The sequence below is a fragment of the Panthera leo genome, chromosome B4 (assembly GCF_018350215.1).
Source record: "Panthera leo isolate Ple1 chromosome B4, P.leo_Ple1_pat1.1, whole genome shotgun sequence".
NCBI lineage: Eukaryota > Metazoa > Chordata > Mammalia > Carnivora > Felidae > Panthera > Panthera leo.
Window position 1 is genome coordinate 122,290,193 of NC_056685.1, and position 17,308 is coordinate 122,307,500.

Below are 17,308 nucleotides of genomic sequence, written 5' to 3' on the forward strand. Positions count from 1 at the left end.
TGTAGGCAAACTATCATGCTGTCAATAGTGAAGAAGATACATTGTTGTTAACCGAGGAGACCTTTAAACATTGACAGGTTGAAATTGGAGCTGGCTCAGTGAGCCTGTTCCTTGTGGGGGTGGGTCCTTAAAGGCAGTCTTGTTTAAGAATACACCCTCTTTCCTTTAATTTCCAAATGTGGCATTCAAAAATTTCTGATACTAAGATACTAATTAATTGAGAAGAGGAAGGATTAAGGATATCTGTTGTGAGTAGACTGCCATTTGTGGCTTCATGTTTGTGACTGCCACTGTATATTTAAGTTAGGACAGTATGGGACTGAAATTGGCTTAATTTGTTCGAGGATGGTGACATGACCCAAGCCAGACCAATCCGAGATCTCTACTGGACTTTTATTGGCATTATCAATAAAGATGCTTCCTGATTCTCTTGGGGATTAGCACTATAAGGACACAGTAAGCTTAAGGCTGCCAGCAATCATCTTACTACCAGATAAACAATGCCCATCTTAAAATAAAGCCAAAAAGATGTGCCCAGGATTGAGGGCAAAGGAAGACTCCTTTAGAAAAGCATTGGAATGCTGGATCTAGCCATACCTGAAGCTAACATATTACAAGTATCCTCTATTTTCTGAAAATTCACATTATTCCACTTTGCTTTAAAAAAAACTTTTTTTAAAGTTTATTTATTTTGAGAGAGAGAGAGAGAGAGACAGAGAGAGAGAAAGTACAAGCAGGGGAGGGCAGAGAAAGAGGGAGAGAGAATCCTAAGCAGGCTATGCACCTACAGCATGGAGCCCCGTGCAGGGCTTGAATGCACAAACCATGAGATCATGACCTGAACCAAGACCAAGAGTCAGTCGCTTAACTGACTGAATCACTCAGGTGTCCTGCCCCACCACTTTGTTTTTATGAAGACCTACATTAGTACTTGTTTTCACTAACTGAAAAAAAACCAAAGAGGATTTGTGAAAATATCCATTACTGTACTAATGAAGATATTTCATAATAGCAAAGTGGTATAACCCAAACTTTTGGAAAATGAGGATACTCTTCAGTTTATGTCACTAAGGCTTACAAATGCTTTCAGAGGAACACTCTGCTTTCAGATAGTGGGAGAAAATCTGTAGTTATATGAGCCAGTAAATTCCCAATTTTCCTTAAACTGGTTTGAATTGGGTTTCAGTCACTTACAAACAAAATATTCTAAGCAGATACACACAGAAAGAAATGCAGCAAGTTGGTCATAAAGGCCAAAAGATGACAGAAGACAGGAGTTTGAATAGGGGCTTCCCTGCCTTGCCCACTGACTTATACTCAGCACCTAGAACAATGTTTGGCACATAATAGGCACTTAAAAAATATCAATTGATTGAATGCAAGATAGAATTCAGGTTGACTCAGGCAGCTTGCAGATCAGACTTAGCTATCTTAAGTTTAGAGCATAGTGGTGGTATTTTTAACTTTTGCCACGCTTTTGTATATATGTTTCCCCTTAGTTCCTAACAAAGTTTTTTTTTTTTTTTTAAATTCATGCTTGTCCCTTGTGACAAAAAAGGCAAAGAAGAAAAGATTTATCCAGTCCTGGGCTATGAAGAGGAACAGAATACCCTTGGAGGTTGGCTATGGTAAATGAGGCAAGGAAAGGATTTACACAGCACCATGATGTAAAGATGTGGGGAGAGATGGTCTGAGATCAGTGGTGAAGTGGTCTCAATCTCTTGAATCTCAATCTACAGGAAAGCTTCCACTGGAGAGGAAAAAGAACCTCTCTCTCTCTCTCTCTCTCTCTCTCTCTCTCTCACACACACACACACACACACACACACACACACACAGAGAAAGAGAGAGAGAGAGAGAGAGAGAGGTTCTTTTTCCTCTCCAGTGGAAGCTTTTCTGTAGTTTTCAGGGACACTTATGTCCTTTAGTTACTTGTACATACTTTTCTTTCTCCTCCTTTTTCTTATTTCCTGCTTCTCTCTCTTCTTTATGCTGTCCCTATTTTTAACCAAGTCTTTCCCCTCTCTCTTTGCTCTCTCTTTTTCTTTCTTCCACTTCATCTCCTATTCTTCAGTTATTGTTTTCAAATCTACATGACTTTCAAAGGCTGGTCCCCCTGGCCAGGCCTCCCCAAGCTCATCCCAACATCCACAACTTCCCTCTGCCCCCCCCCATTATTCCAAATCTCAGTTATATTATGGAAAAACATAGACAGAGGCCCGTACATAGATGAAAAGGAAAGAGCTTCTGGAGAGAGTACCAGAATTTGCCAGTTCACCAACACCAGTTGGCTCAGAACCAAAAGGATTTGAGCATGGCCAAAGCATTCTTCACAATCTGTTGCCTCAATAAAGGTTACAACTGTCTATTTACTAGGCAATTATAAGGAGCAGTGTGGGAGAACACAAAAGACAGGGGATCTTACAATCTGGCAAAAAGCTAAGACACAGGTAAGAGTGGAATCCTTAGCATTCTTGGAGTTCCAGATTCCCATCCCAGTTCTCATCTGTGGAAGGCTAAATTGGCCCAAGATACTTAACTTTTTTTTTTTTTTTTGCATTTTAGTTTATTTATAAAATATAGTTAATTGTGATATTTACCTACCAGGGTTTTGTGAGGATTCAAAGATTCAATATATTTAAATTAACTACTTAATAATTAATAATTGATACTTCTTTCCCTCCTTCCTACTTCTTTCCCTCCTTCCCTAGTTGCAGAAACGAATCTTAAGTGCATAACACTTCTCTTCAAGAAGACATTGCCATCACAATTCCCACCACCAAGAGATCTGTCATAGTTTCTCAGCCTCATATCTGGGTTGCAAACTCAAAAGCCTGTTGGAGCCAGATAGATAATGTAAATGAGGGGAACTATTTAGGTTCCCTCAGTTACATGGGGGTACTGTGGAATAGTGAGGATTGTGGCAAGATGGAGAGTGTGTGCCCCATCTAACAGGGAAACCCAATTTCCATCAATTATTTCCTTGTGAGACTATGGGCCCCGAGTTGCCACACCATTTTACTTTTTCAAGAAAAGATGAAATTCTGGATTTTTAGTAGCCAAATTTGCTGAATTTTATGATGTTAAATTCATTCGGATTAAAAACAACAACAGCAAGAAAAGACTGTGATGGATCAACATACACACCTCTAGAAATCAAACACATTTCACTTTTTGGCTTGTGTCTCTGTCAGAACTATAGCTTATCTTTTGGGACCCCTTCTGCTGGGGCTTCTACATACAGAAGCTGCTTCTTTACTCACATTCACAAAAATTCCAATAACCTCAATGAGCATTTAGTGTGACAAGAGATTTAGCTGGGAAGTTGAGGGTCACCAAAAAGTCCCATCACACCATATGTCTCTCTTGCCCCTTTCACTTACACTCTTCTTCACTTTCCCCTCTGCTCCCCCCTCCATGATCTCAGGAATAACTAATTTTTCTTTGCCTTAGCTGAATTTGTGAAGCTCTCTTCTTTGAAGTTCAGGTCCCAGCTAACACGTGTGGCCCACAGAGATGCTCTTATCCCAAGATTGCCCCTCAAGACGTTTTTTTATCAACGATGTTCCTTCCTCTGAAAGAATCCTCTGACCAAAAATACAAAAATCATTGTATATTTACAAATGAATGGGCCGATCAGCAAGGAAGGCATGGTTTTATAAAGTACCAAAAAGTGTGGTCCAGAGGTTGAATGCCATACATTATGGAAGAGAGAGGTGCCTGAGCCTGCAGGGGGCTTCTGTCTCAGAGAACACCTGATGTTCTGCAGCCATCCACAGTGGCCCACAGAATAATGACTGAAACAAACTGTAGCAAGTGAATTGCAAGTTTGTGTTTGTAGAGGGATTGTCTAAAAGTTCTGCAGATATTAGAATGGTGGACCTAGGGAGCAGGAACAGGGAGTTACATCAGAAAGACAGACTACAATGCTTATGAGTATATGCTTGGAATCTCAAGTCTGCCATTTGCAGACTCTCTTTGAATCTCAGTTTTCTCATCTATAAATAGGAGAACACAATACTGTTTCCTATGGCTGTTGAAAGAATTTCATGGAAAACCACGTGTAAAGTACCTGGCCATTGTAGACACTAACGAATGCAAGCTTCCTTCCTTCTTAATTCCTTTTCATTCTTCAAGGTTCAGCATAGGCGTCATCCCCTTCAGGCTGTTTTCCTTGAATTCTTCTTCATTCTTTCCATGTTGGGTTAGTACTCCACTCTTCTCCACATTCCAGACTTCCTGACATACAACCTGTGTGTGTGTGTCATCCTTATTGAATACCTTTGAATTACCTGCTTTTATTTTTGGATCTTCTTGAGTGCTAGGAACCATCTCACATTTACCTTTGTCTCGCTAGCTCCTAGCACGGTGCTACGTGAGTAATAGAAACTCATTAAAAGTTTGTTGAACTAGGGGCTCTGCAGTGAGGAGAAAATTATCTTAGGTGACCAGATAAACTTACAATTGAGAGAAACCTTATAAAGTATACCATTTCTGAAAAGGTGGGTTTTTTTTTTAAAGAAAAATCTATATCTGTCTCTATAGAAGTTATTACCCAACATCAGTGCTTGGTCAAACTCTAGCACTTATGGAGGACATTAACAAAGGCAAAGCATGGAGTTTAACCCGGTGTCAACTTGAAAGTTTGGTCAAGATCTCAGAGAGAGAGAATTGAGTGGGAAGGAGAATGCTTGTTTCCCTTGTGGAAAATGTCTTTGAGGGATGGCAATTAAAGACCCAGTGTACTTGAAAGTGTCTCTTCCAATCTGAAAATAAACTAAGCTTCCTGAGCTGCTTTTGGAAAACCAAAGCTTGGAGGATTTTTCTGACTTTCATCCTGCCTGCGTCAGCATTTGGAAGAGAAACAGGGAACAATTAACAATTAAAAGGAACCGACTGTATTAGCAATCAGTAGATTTGGGGGAGAGGGAGACAGAAAGGCTAATGACTCTAACTTTATAATTGTGTGAAGCCTACAGAATTATGGAATTACCTAGAACTTAAGCTTTTCATCTTTTTTCATTTGATCTCTAGCCAAGTAACTACTGTAGGATAATTTAATATTCTCTGAGTCGTCAATAATAAGGCTTGCAATGTGATAGTTAAATGCACTTGAAATTTTGATGAGATCATTAATAATATCTCTTGTCAGTGACTTAACTCTAGTTAATAACTTCCTTGTGACTTTCGTCAAATAGATTTTCCTGGGGGATATTAATTTCCAAAGGTTTATGGATGTCCTTCAATTGTTAGCCAGTGACAGAAATAGCTTTTCTGCTGTGGCATGTTTTGAGGTTTTGCCCTTACTTCTAAGAAAAAGGCGATAATTGTGTAAACCAACTACTCATCTGTGTTTGGCATCAAGCTTTAACCTAAAACCTGAAGTAATATTTTCTAAAAAGAATAGTTTCATGTAATTTTCACCACAGCATGCCAACACCAACTATTCTAAAATGGCAGCCTGTTATTTTACGAGTTATATAAGTCTAATAGAGGAGAAAAAATCCTCTTACCGCCTCTCTTTGGGAACAGTTTCTTAGAATTTTTCTGACTAATAGGAGATCACGTCAGTATGCTCATTTCTCATCTTCTGCAACTCACGCCACACAATGAATCCAAACCCACTCCCATTCCAGAGCCAACCCAAGTTTTCAAAGTGAACTGTATTTGTATCTGTTCGTAGTGGGCATGAAAAGCTTGAGAAAGGGTCGGCAGAGAATCATTCATCAAATCCTAAAACAGTTGAGCAGTGGGGATCCCTTCGAAGTTGGAAGTATTTGAGGGCAAGGAAGAGAGAACAGTGCTATACATTGAATAATATTCATTCGGAATTTGTCACTTCACATAGGAACTTGGAGCCTCAATGCCAAGTCCACAAGCATTTTTGTTGAATGAAGGAATGTAATAAATAGAGAAACAGGGTTTGGATAAACTTAGAGTTGATTGATATGTAACTGATTAGGAAGAGGAATTCAATTTCTCATAGGTGACAGACCCTCCACTTCTTTCTCCTCTTGTCTTCCTCTTCTAATCATGTGAGTTACTGGACAGACTCTTACCCTTGGAACCAGGAAACCCTTTTCCACTATTATGTTCTTAGAAAACATAAACATATATTCTTTGAAATTTCTTCTTTAAAAAAATGAAAGAGGGAGAATTTTTCTTATTTTTATTTTTTTGAGAGAGACAGAGAGACGAGAGACAGAGAGACAGAGAATCCCAAGTAGGCTCCACACTTAGCACAGAGCCCAGTGCTGGTCTTGATCCCAGGACTCTGGAATCATGACCTGAGCCTAAATCATTAAGCATTGGATGCTTAACCAACTGAGCCCCAAGAGAGAGAACTTTTTTAAACATGATCTCTAATGTCTTTTAACCACGCAGCCCAGAAAAGGACTGTCCCTTAACCCAGCCCTTTGCTCCACATGTAGAAAAGAAGCAAAGGGCTGGGTTATAAGCAGTCCTTTTCTGGGCTGCACGACCCCATTGGAGGATAAAACACATTCAGAAATAGAGGAATAACGGTACAAATGAACACATACTTAAGTCGAAACAATTCGCAGGTCTATATGCTGTCACCCCAGGAGATAAGATATCCTTTCACCCAATCAAGGGGATGCTGGCCTGGGCTCTTGCTCCACTCCACTTGTTCTTCCAGGTCATTATTCCACCAATTTCATCACTTCTCAATTAATTTTAATATCTCCACCTGTCTTGTAGATTTCTCCTGGGCTCAGAAGAGTGCTCAGAACTTTCCTAACCTAAACAAACAACAACTACCTCACTTGGGCAATGTCTCACTACAACTGTTCACCCTTCTTTGTCCTATCTCATCTCCATTTCCATAGTCACTACTTCTACACTGTCATCTGCCTTTCATTTCTTAATTCTCCCTACCCTCATTTTTTATCACTCGCTGTCCTTGGAGATGTTTTCTCTAAGATCTGGCGGCCTCCTCACAGCAGCTAAGATCATTAGCCCAGTCTCTAGACACTTTTAGTCCTTATTTATTGGATGGATCACTCCACTTCCTTTGCCACCACTTCTGTGATCGACTGAAATCTCTTTAATGTTTTGGCTCCCTTGGTTCTCTGCTCTCATTCTCTCTCCAACTTTCTTACCATTTCACCATGTCCATTGTGAAATCCTTTTTCCTCTTACCTTCTCTTGGATCTCAGTGATTTTCCTTTCTTTTGCCCAGTTCTTCTCTCAATTTATATGTTTTCTTGAGGCCATTACATTCACTCTTAGAACTTACATATTTTTGCCTTATAAAACCACACACTTCCTGAGCATCACACTAATATGTTCAACTGTCTGCTCACCCAGTGGTTTGATATCAGGCATGACTGACTTTGTGCTAGAGCCCATGAGCTTTTCAAGGGCCAATCAACACCTGTGAGACCTAAATAAAGAAATAATAAGCTCCAAAAACATGAAAAAAAAAACCCGGCAAAAGATGAATTAATAAGTGTTATTTAAGACATAACATTTTGTTAATTTCATTACAAAAGTAAATTTGTTATTTAAAAAGTTCAACTTGTGAACAATTGAAAAAATTATAACCAATCAAAAATTAAATGCATTGCAAATAATTTCAAAAATCAAAATTATAAAAACCCTCTCAAGTTTTTTATTGAAAAAGTTAAATTTAATGTGGGATGTGGGTAATTTTAATATGTTTGTTATGATGTGGGATGGGGCTTCCAGAAATAAGAGTGCCTGGGACTTTGAAGGTCTTACAAACAGCGCCACTTCCTGTATTATCTCCATCTGGATATTCCACAGGCATCTAAGACTTGGCATGTCCAAGGCCAAATTCATCTTCTTCCCTCTGGTATTCCCTATTTTAGTTGGCATCACCCAGTCATCCAAGCTGGAAGTCATCCTTGGCTTTTTGATCTTATCCAAGACTCCTCATATTCTCTCATTCAATCAATTGCTACATCCTATCAGTTTTACCTCCATATTAGGTATTAGATCGATTCATTGCTTCCCTTTCTCTTTTGCTGCTACAGTTTAAGCACCGGTCAACCATCACTTTGACTTTTGCAAAAATCTTGTAAGTGTTCTCCCTACAGCTGCTCTGTCTGCCCTTTGCTTACAGTTGACTCAGAGTTCACCTTAGACCTTGTCACTTCTAGTTAAAATGCTTCAGGGACTTGCTAGTGATTACAAACAAAGCTTGAGCTCCTGAGCATGGCCACACAAAGCTCCGGTGACCAGCTCTCACCTGTTTCTCCAGTCTTATCTCTCACTTCTGCCTCCTTGGCACGTACCAGTTAAAAAATTGCTTTCTAGGCAACACGAGGGCTCTCCTGGCTTCTGAGTTTGCTCAAAATGAGCAAACTCCCTTCTTAGAATGCACTTTTCCACTTTTCTCATTTGACTTTAATTTATTCTTGAAGATTCAGCTGAGGTATTACCAGTTAAAGAAAGCCTTCCAAGAATAGCTCATACCTGGACAGAATTCCGTCCCCTGTAGTATCCACACCTACTTCTATCACAGGCTTACCACACTATATTGCAGCAATGTATTCACAAGTCCTTCTCTATCTACTCAGCCATAGGTCACAGGATGGCAGGGATGCTCTCATTCTTATCTTCAAATTCTCACTCCATATGCAAGACAGGAATCAGCTTCTCAATCAGACCTCTTTCAGGGGAACCATTTCCCAATTAATCACTCTGGAAACCCAAGCTTGACTAGAGTACTCAGGTAGAAGTCAGATACACTCAGCCCAGAAATCTATCTAAAACAGTCCCTGTAAAATAATTCTTTAACTCAGGTTTCATTGAATGTGAATGAACATGTTCTTTGAAGTGGAGACTGCATCTAGGTTACATAACAATTAACACAAACTTAATCATATGTGACCATGGAGGCTATTAATTTCTAATTTCTCCTTGGTAAGAATTTGCGAAAATCTCTTGCCTAGGTGGGGCTGAGGAATTGTCTCTGTTCTGGTCTGGTCCAGATGCGTTTTTCCTTTAATTTTACACTTTCTGCTGATCCTATTCTGGGGTCTTATGTTATTATGGTCTCTGATGTTTACATGCAAGCCTCATTCCATTTACTACCATGATCCCTATTGGAAAGAGAAGGCTCATCCTCTTTGTCTAGTACTTGTTCAGTGTCCATCTCCAGGGTAGAAATAGGATCTGCACCATCTACATTTAAGGAGGTTGTTTTTCTCTAGCATTCTGCCAAATGTTCTCTGACAGCTCCTAATTCTCTAGGTCCTTTTCTTCTCCTTTCCCTACACAACCATAACAGAGAGTGAAGGAGATAGGTAAAGGGAATGAGGAGACAGATTTGTTTTCTAATGGCCTCATAAATTGGGTTGTTGGATTTAATAAACAAAAAACCCAAGATGCCCAGTTACATTGAAATTTTAGAAAAACCATGGTTTGTTATTTTTATAATATGTCTCATGCAATATTTGAAAAACAGTTACAGTAAGGAAGAAAATCTATTATTTATCTAAGATTCAATTTTATTTTATTTTGTATTTTATTTGACAATATACTCTTAAGTTGTACTCTTAGACACACTTCATGTACATATTAAATAATTAAGAATATTTTTCACTTGCATAAGGAAATACCTTCACTCCCACTTTTCCTAAAGCAAAGATGCCTTCTTGTCTATCTTTAATTTCTCTATATGGAACAGGAGGCCATAAAATAGTTATTTTCTTCTTTTTTAAAGCATTTTTTTATGTTTATTTATTTCTGAGAGAGAGAGAGGCAGAGTGCAAGCCCGGGAGGGGCAGAGAGAGAGGGAGACACAGAATCTGAAGCAGGCTCCAGGCTCTGGGCTGTCGTCACAGAGTCTGACACGGGGCTTGAATCCACAAGCCCTGAGATCATGACCTGAGCCGAAGTCAGATGCTTAACCGACTAGCCACCCAGGCGCTCCTTTTCTTCTTAATTCTATAGTTGGAAAACAACATCACAATTACAATGACACCTGGCATCTGGTACCACGTCTGGATTTTTGGGACTGAGGAGTATTGGGTTCTGTGGGAAATCAGAGGGCACGTGCTCCCTGTGAAGGTGATGTTGCGACTCAGTCTTAGTGTTGCCATTTGACAATACAGGTTCAGTATTTTAAGACTCTGGTTTTTTTCTCCCCAAAGAAATGCCAGATATCTTGATTTAATGTGAAAAGTCCAGCATTTTAATCATTGATAACTAATTCAACTGTTAATGGAAACAAATGAGCCCAAACTGAAACACACACACGCGCACGCTCTCTGCACTTGAGATCCCCCTCTCTTCCCGTGTTCATCTTGCTGCTGCTGGAGTCCTGCACTTTGCCTTGATGTCTTGAGGCAGAGGGACAAAAGTTAATCTCTGAAAGAGGCAATTCTGGGGGAGTTTCTGAGGAAAATGGCCCTTCCGTGGGACAGAAACACAGGTGTCATTGTAGCAAGATGATTTTTCTACACATTTCCCCCCCCAACCTGAGTTTTCTCTTTTGCTGTCCCCCAGTTAAGCAGGGAGTGAGATCTTGTTTCCTTTTCTCAGGAAGTTTTATGGAAGAGAACAAAGGATGTAAACAATGACCTTTTCTAGCTTTTGTTTTCAAAGTTCCATTCCATTGAGGACATATTCTAAGGCTGAAGTCTAGAGAATTTGAGAGCAAGAATGGCCCTGAGGGAACCATAAAGAGTGAGATTCTTCCAGACTAAAAAAAAATAATTCTCAGACAGTAGAAAGGGGCAGAGGTTTGTGGTTTCTGCGAGCAGTGGACAACATCCTTCTCCTCACCATCCCTCACTGGCAGTGCTTCAAGGAGGTGGCTGGATCCCAGAGGGAACAGTGGCTGAGGAGACCAAGAGTAAACACTGAGTTCCCCAGAGGCACATCACAATCCCACGACCTGAGGGAACCATCTGAATGGAAAAAACACAAATCACAAAGTGACTCAATCTCTACTGTGATTGGTGAATAAAGGGGCTTCACTTTTGCTGGGTGCTACTTAAGTCCTCAGAACTTATCTAGGGCCAGGTGGGAGAGGAAACCACAAAATGACCATGGTTGAATAACTGCATACTGTAATGGGGACTTAGAACTGAAATCAGTTAATTTCTTTTTTTTTTAATGCTTATTTATTTTTGAGAGAAAGGGGCAGAGAGAGAGGGGGACAGAGGCTCCGAAGCTGGCTCTGCACTGACAGCAGAGACCCTGATGTGGGGCTCGAACTCACAAATCATGAGATCATGAACTGAGCCAAAGTTGGACATTTAACAGACTGAGCCACCCAGGCACCCCCTGAAATTAGTTAATTTCTAAAACACAAAGGAATAGGCATGAAGAAATAGGAATATTCACCTCAGTGTATGGACAGAGGTTCTCATTTACAACCCCTTGCTACTTCCCAAATAAATGTGTAATGTACAAATAACATTATTTGTACCTATCTGGAGGCAACAGCTAAGATTTACTAGTCAGACATTTCTCCTCATTCAATATATAGGGCACACTTAGTCAGGGTTGGACTTTCTCATAGACTAAAATATAAAAACATAGAAACTCTTGGATTACTTGGCATAAGAAATGTATGTGCTTTTGCCTTACCACTAGGTAACTCACTTAGATTACTATTTGCTAACCTCCTGACCTCCTGATGTATGTCCCCCCAAACAAGTGAGGAGTGTTGGCTATACTTAGTACATGTCTGTAGTTTAGCACTTAAAATTAATCTTCATACCAAACGAACTTATGATATAATAATAATGATAATAATAAATATGACATGTAATAATAATAATAAAATTATTATGTTATGATAGTATGTCTAATAATTTGTTATTAAATAATTATTATTAAATCTTATTTTACAAATGAGGAAACTAAAGCACAAGAGGTTAAATAACTCATAGTCAAGATGACACAGCTAAAAGTTCTAGAACTAAGACTCAAACCTGAATGCTTTGACTGGTTTCCAGAGCAGAACTTCAAAACTGCCCCTCCCCATCTGCTGTCAGGCTATTCCTGCTTCCTGAATGCTCTGGATTTGACCAGGTTAGTCTCCCCATTCTATGCTCTCAGGCTCCATATATGTTTCCTTCGTGATGTTTATCAGAGTTCACAAGGGTTTGATTATTTTCTGTCCCCTCTAAATTGTGGACATACAAAGGCAGAGATACTGGGAAGGTTTGCCTTACAGAGGCCAAGACAGGTAGCTGTCTCTCCACACCCTTCTTCCTCTTGTCCACAATGATAGAATTATCACTCCCAGGCACATGACTCCCAGCTCTCTACATCACCCAGCCTCCCTTGTATTTGTGTGTGGCCACATGATTAAGTTTCTGCAAATAGATGTGGGCACAAATGATGGATGTCACTTTAAGTTTTCCTTTCCATTCTTGCCAGCTGGAATCAATTGTGATCCAGTGTCCACCATAGGAGGATGGATGGCAAAGCCTCCAGAGAATGGCAGAAGTGGGGGAAGAAACCTGGGTCTCCAAATGACCAAGTGGAGTAAAGCTACCCACCAGCCTGAATCTTACCTCAAACTATTACATGAGAAAGAAATTCACTTCAATCTTCTTCAAACCACTGAATTATTTTGGTTCTCTTTGTTATGGTAGCCTAGCCTCACTCTAAATCTCCACTGTATTTCTGGAAATTTGCAAAGTGTTTGGCACAGAGCAGAGGCTCAACATGTATTGGTAGGGTAACCCACTGAATTTGTTGAGTAACCAACATGAATAATTGTCTGTGCACCAAAACTCCTTGAAAGTTGGGACTGTGTCTTCCACTTGTTTTCGTCCACATCAAGCATAGCATTGAGCATATAGTAGGTGACCAAACAATGAATAGATAAATGAGGAAGAGAGAAATATTGGGTATGCATGTGTTCACATTTGTATGTCTTTTCACATTTTGCCAGTAACAGAAATACTTTTCAAATAGTTATAATTTTTTTTCAAATAGTTATAATATAATATATTCTTACATGAAAAGCAATTCAGGGGTCCTGGGGTAGCTTAGCTGGTTAAGTATCTGACTCTTGGTATCAGCTCAGGTCATGATCTCACAGTTGTGAGAACAATCTCTGCACTGGGCTCCGTGCTGATCATGGAGCCTTCTTGGTATTTTCTCTCTCTCTCTTTCTCTCTCTCAATCAATCAATCAATATTTTTTTTAAAAAAAGAAAAGCAATTCAACCAGAAGTTCATGTAAGAAGTTCATTCATGTAGATTAATTTTCAAGCCAAAATAATTGGGAAGAGGTGAGGCACGGTATTAATGTTTAATGCACTTGCAGTTATGGGACCTGGATTCTAGTTATATTTCTATGTCTGTGATCTTAGGCAAATCACCCAGTTACCCAGGCGTGTTTGCACATCTACATATTCATGAAATGAATAAAAAAGTGTGTTCATCTGGATATATTCATGAAATGAATAAAAATGTTTCTTCTTGAAGATTCCTTCTAGTTCTAAAAAGTCTACGATTCTATATACTACACTTTTCATTTTCTGGCAATACCTTGCCTCATATTCTTTAGATTCCAATTCCAGTATAGTAGGTTTCAGAATACTATATATACTAATATACTCTAGTAGTTTCAGGATACTGCCTTTGCAAAGGCAGGCACTGCAGCTTAGAGAAGTTCAGTAACTTGCCCCAGGATGCACAGCTAATAAGGTGCTGAGTATTAATGACTATTCTGTGGTTCATACGAATGATTATTTTCATTTTTTCATTACTATGTAATGAAGTCTTACTCTGGGCCAGGCACTGCGCTTAGTGTACTTAACATTCATGGTAACCCTGTAAGGAAGCATTGTTATCCTATTTAACAAGTAAGCAAACTAAAGCTCATAAAGTTTAAATGTTTTCTTAATCTCCCATAGCTAGTAAATGCTAGGTGTAGGTACCAAATCCAAGTCAAATTGTTTATCCATTCATTCATCAATCCATTCATTTAGCAGCTGTGTATTGAGCACCTACCATGTGTTAATACAAGTCACTGTTTGACGTCGTAGAATCACAGCAGTGAACAAGACAGATATGAATATGCTCTCATGAAGCTCAAATCCTAGCTTCTTACCTGGAGATGGGGTAGGCAATAAACTGGTAAAGACAAAAATAAAGAAATTTCAGATAGTAGTAAGTTTTATGAAGAAAATAAGGTAAATTAATACAACAGGGACATGAATAGAAATGAGTTTTTATAGGAGAATCTAGAGTTCTATTTTAAGAACATTAACTTCAAGATGCCTCTTTGGTATCTAAGAGAAGACTCTCCTATTGCCACCACTGGTAATAATAATTGGTTTAATTTATTGAGTGTCTACCATGTGCTTGGAATTGGTATATGTTCCTTAAATATATCAACTCATTTAATCTTCAAAAGGATACAGTGAGGCATTATCCCTATTTCATAGATGAGAAAACACGTCCTTAAATTCCCAAAGCTCTGAAGAAAATAAAGACCAAATAAGGATTCCAAGTCAGGCACTCTGACTGTATGGGGCCCAGGCTTACTTCTATTCAACACTGTCTGGCAAGAGAACTGTTAGAGGAGTGAGAAGTCCATAAACAAAGCCAGGACAGGCAGGGTTGTGAGTGTACATACAGCATTAAGACCACTGGACAGGATCTAATGGAAGAGAGACAGACAGAAAGGCAAGGAAAGCTTGGCTGGAGGCCTAGGGCACACCAGGATTTCAAGGTCAGGTGGACAGCCTGGGAGATGGCAGGGAGGGGGGTGGAACCAGGAGAAAGTGGAATTGACAGTAACCAAGAGAAGAGACAAATGCTTCAAACAAGGAAGGTGGTACTTATGTGTAGATTATTGTTGAAAAGTCAAGTAAGATAAAGACAGAGAGGTGACAACATGGAGGACAGTGACCTCCATGATATGAGTGACCTCGGTGTGAGGGGACAGAAGCCTAACTGTGGTTCTGGAAAGAATGTGAAGTGAGGAAGTGGGGCACATGTATAAATATATGTAAATAACTCTTTAGAGAGTCTTGCTGTGAAGGAGATTATCAAAATGAAATGACATGGTAAAAAGAGGATGTGTGGTCAAGGGAGGGACATACGTGCATGTATACATGCCTCCAGGCTCACATACATATTAAAGATGGGGGACACTACAGCATATTTGGTTTCTCTGATTCCAAGGCCCATGCTCTCAACCTCCATGCCACACTATCCCTCTAATTACATTAAATGAGAAGTGACTAAATAGGTTTATTAGTGGACTGAAATGGACTCCACATGCAATTGATTAAAAACAGCACAGTTATAAAGCTATGTCAATGATGCAAAAGCAGTCCTCAGTGCTGGAATCACGCTGTCAATTTCTTCATGCCTCCATTTTACTTACCCATCACATAGGCAAATAGGAATTCAGGGGGTGGCAGGGGCCTCCAGTGCATTTTAATAAGTTTGCCCCTAGGATATATGTTTTTGAATCAAAATTTCAGCTTCAGCCTTCCCTTAGCTGTGTGACATCTGTGCTTGGGTAGTTTTGAAAGCCAAGAAGTTGCCTCATCTTTTGGGAATTGGATTCTGTATGTGCACAGTCAAACCTTGGTCAAAATAGGAGTAAAATCTGTGTTTATATACACATTGACATTAGACTATTCATTCAGTCATTTTCCAGCAAACATTTATGGAATGTCCACTGTCTGATGAGTACTGTGTTAGACACTGATTATATAAAATGGAGAAGACACAGCCCCTCCCCCTTGCAAGAGTGGAGATAAGAAGAAACCTTTTACAACTGGATGTCATAGAGCAAACCAAATGCAGTGTCGATGACAGCACAAAGTTCGATGGTACTCTTGTGAGTGGAAGCTATTTGTGTGTCTGAGATGTGTGTCAGGGGGTGGGTAGATGTGGGTGTAAACATACCTGTTGGGAAGGAGAGGTTTAGATTAGGCTCTGATGGTGATTATGGTACACCTGGCACAGGGTACAGTGTAAGCAAAGGTCACTTGGGCACATCAGTGGGGTTCATTATATGAGCTGCCAAGAGTGTCTACAACACTGGAAAGGCACACGGTTGGTGAGGAGGTCTGAGTGGTGAAGAATGGTTGTGGGTAAATCAGTAGGATCTGAGGCTAGAAATGTAGGTTGGCCAGATCATCCATTCATTCATTCATTCATTCATTCATTTTTCCACTTATTTGACAATGACTTTTGAGGACCTACTAGGTACTGGGAACCTGTATATGTTGTTAAGGATGCAGTGGTGACCAAAAATGGACACAATCCCTGCCCACATGGAGCTTTTCATCCAGTGTGTGAAGAATAATTGGTTGCTGTGATAAGTTAGGAATTTATCAATTTTTGTGAACTGTAAATAAGATCTTTTCAGAATTGGTGATCAGATCTGTGTTTTGGAAACTCATATCTGGAGATCATGTGGAGGGCAGACTTGAGAAGGGACATTACTTATGAGTCTGGTGGAACGGTCTCAGAGAGGGATGCTGAGGAGGGAAATTAGGGCATGCTGGCACTCAGCCATTTGTGACCATTTTATTCATTTAAGAAATACTTTTCGAGAGGCAGCATCGCATAGCTCTTAACACGGTCTTTGGAGCTCCATCTGGGTTCTGCCATTGATTATCTGGGCGAACTTGAACAGTTATTTCATCTCTGTGCTCAGGGCTTTTAATCTCTAAAACTGACATAACAATATCAGTGCCTACCTCTGCTGGCTTGAATAGTGTCCCCCAAATTCACATCTCCCTGAAACCTCACAATGTAACATTATTTGGAAATAGCGTCTTTGCCGATGCAATTGGTTACATTAAGGTCATATTGAAGTCAGGTGAGTCGTAACCCAATGGCTGGTGGTGTTCTTATAGGACAACAAACACACAGGGAGCACCATGTCATGATGGGGGCAAGACTGAGTGAAGCAGCTAGAAGCCACAGATGCCGGGCATAGCCCACCACCACCAGAAGCCGGAGGAGGCAAGGAAGGCTTCTCTCCTACAGATTGCAGAGGGAGTATGGCTCTGCCAGTTCCATGTGGACTTAAGAACTGTGAGAGAATACATTTCTGTTGCTTTAAGCCTCCAGTTAATTTGCCATAATTTGTTATAGCAACCACAGGAAAGTAATGCATAAGTTGTGGTGAAGATTAAATCTGTTAATACGTGTAAAATGCTTAGAACAGTGGCTGCTATGTAGTATTTGCTCAATAAAATATCAACCATTATTATGTGCCTGGCATTATTCTGTGGCAGTCCCCTGGGTGGGCTTATTTGATTGGGAAAAGGTCCCATTGAACATATTGCTGGAAATTATATGTGAGTAGGTGCTTGGGT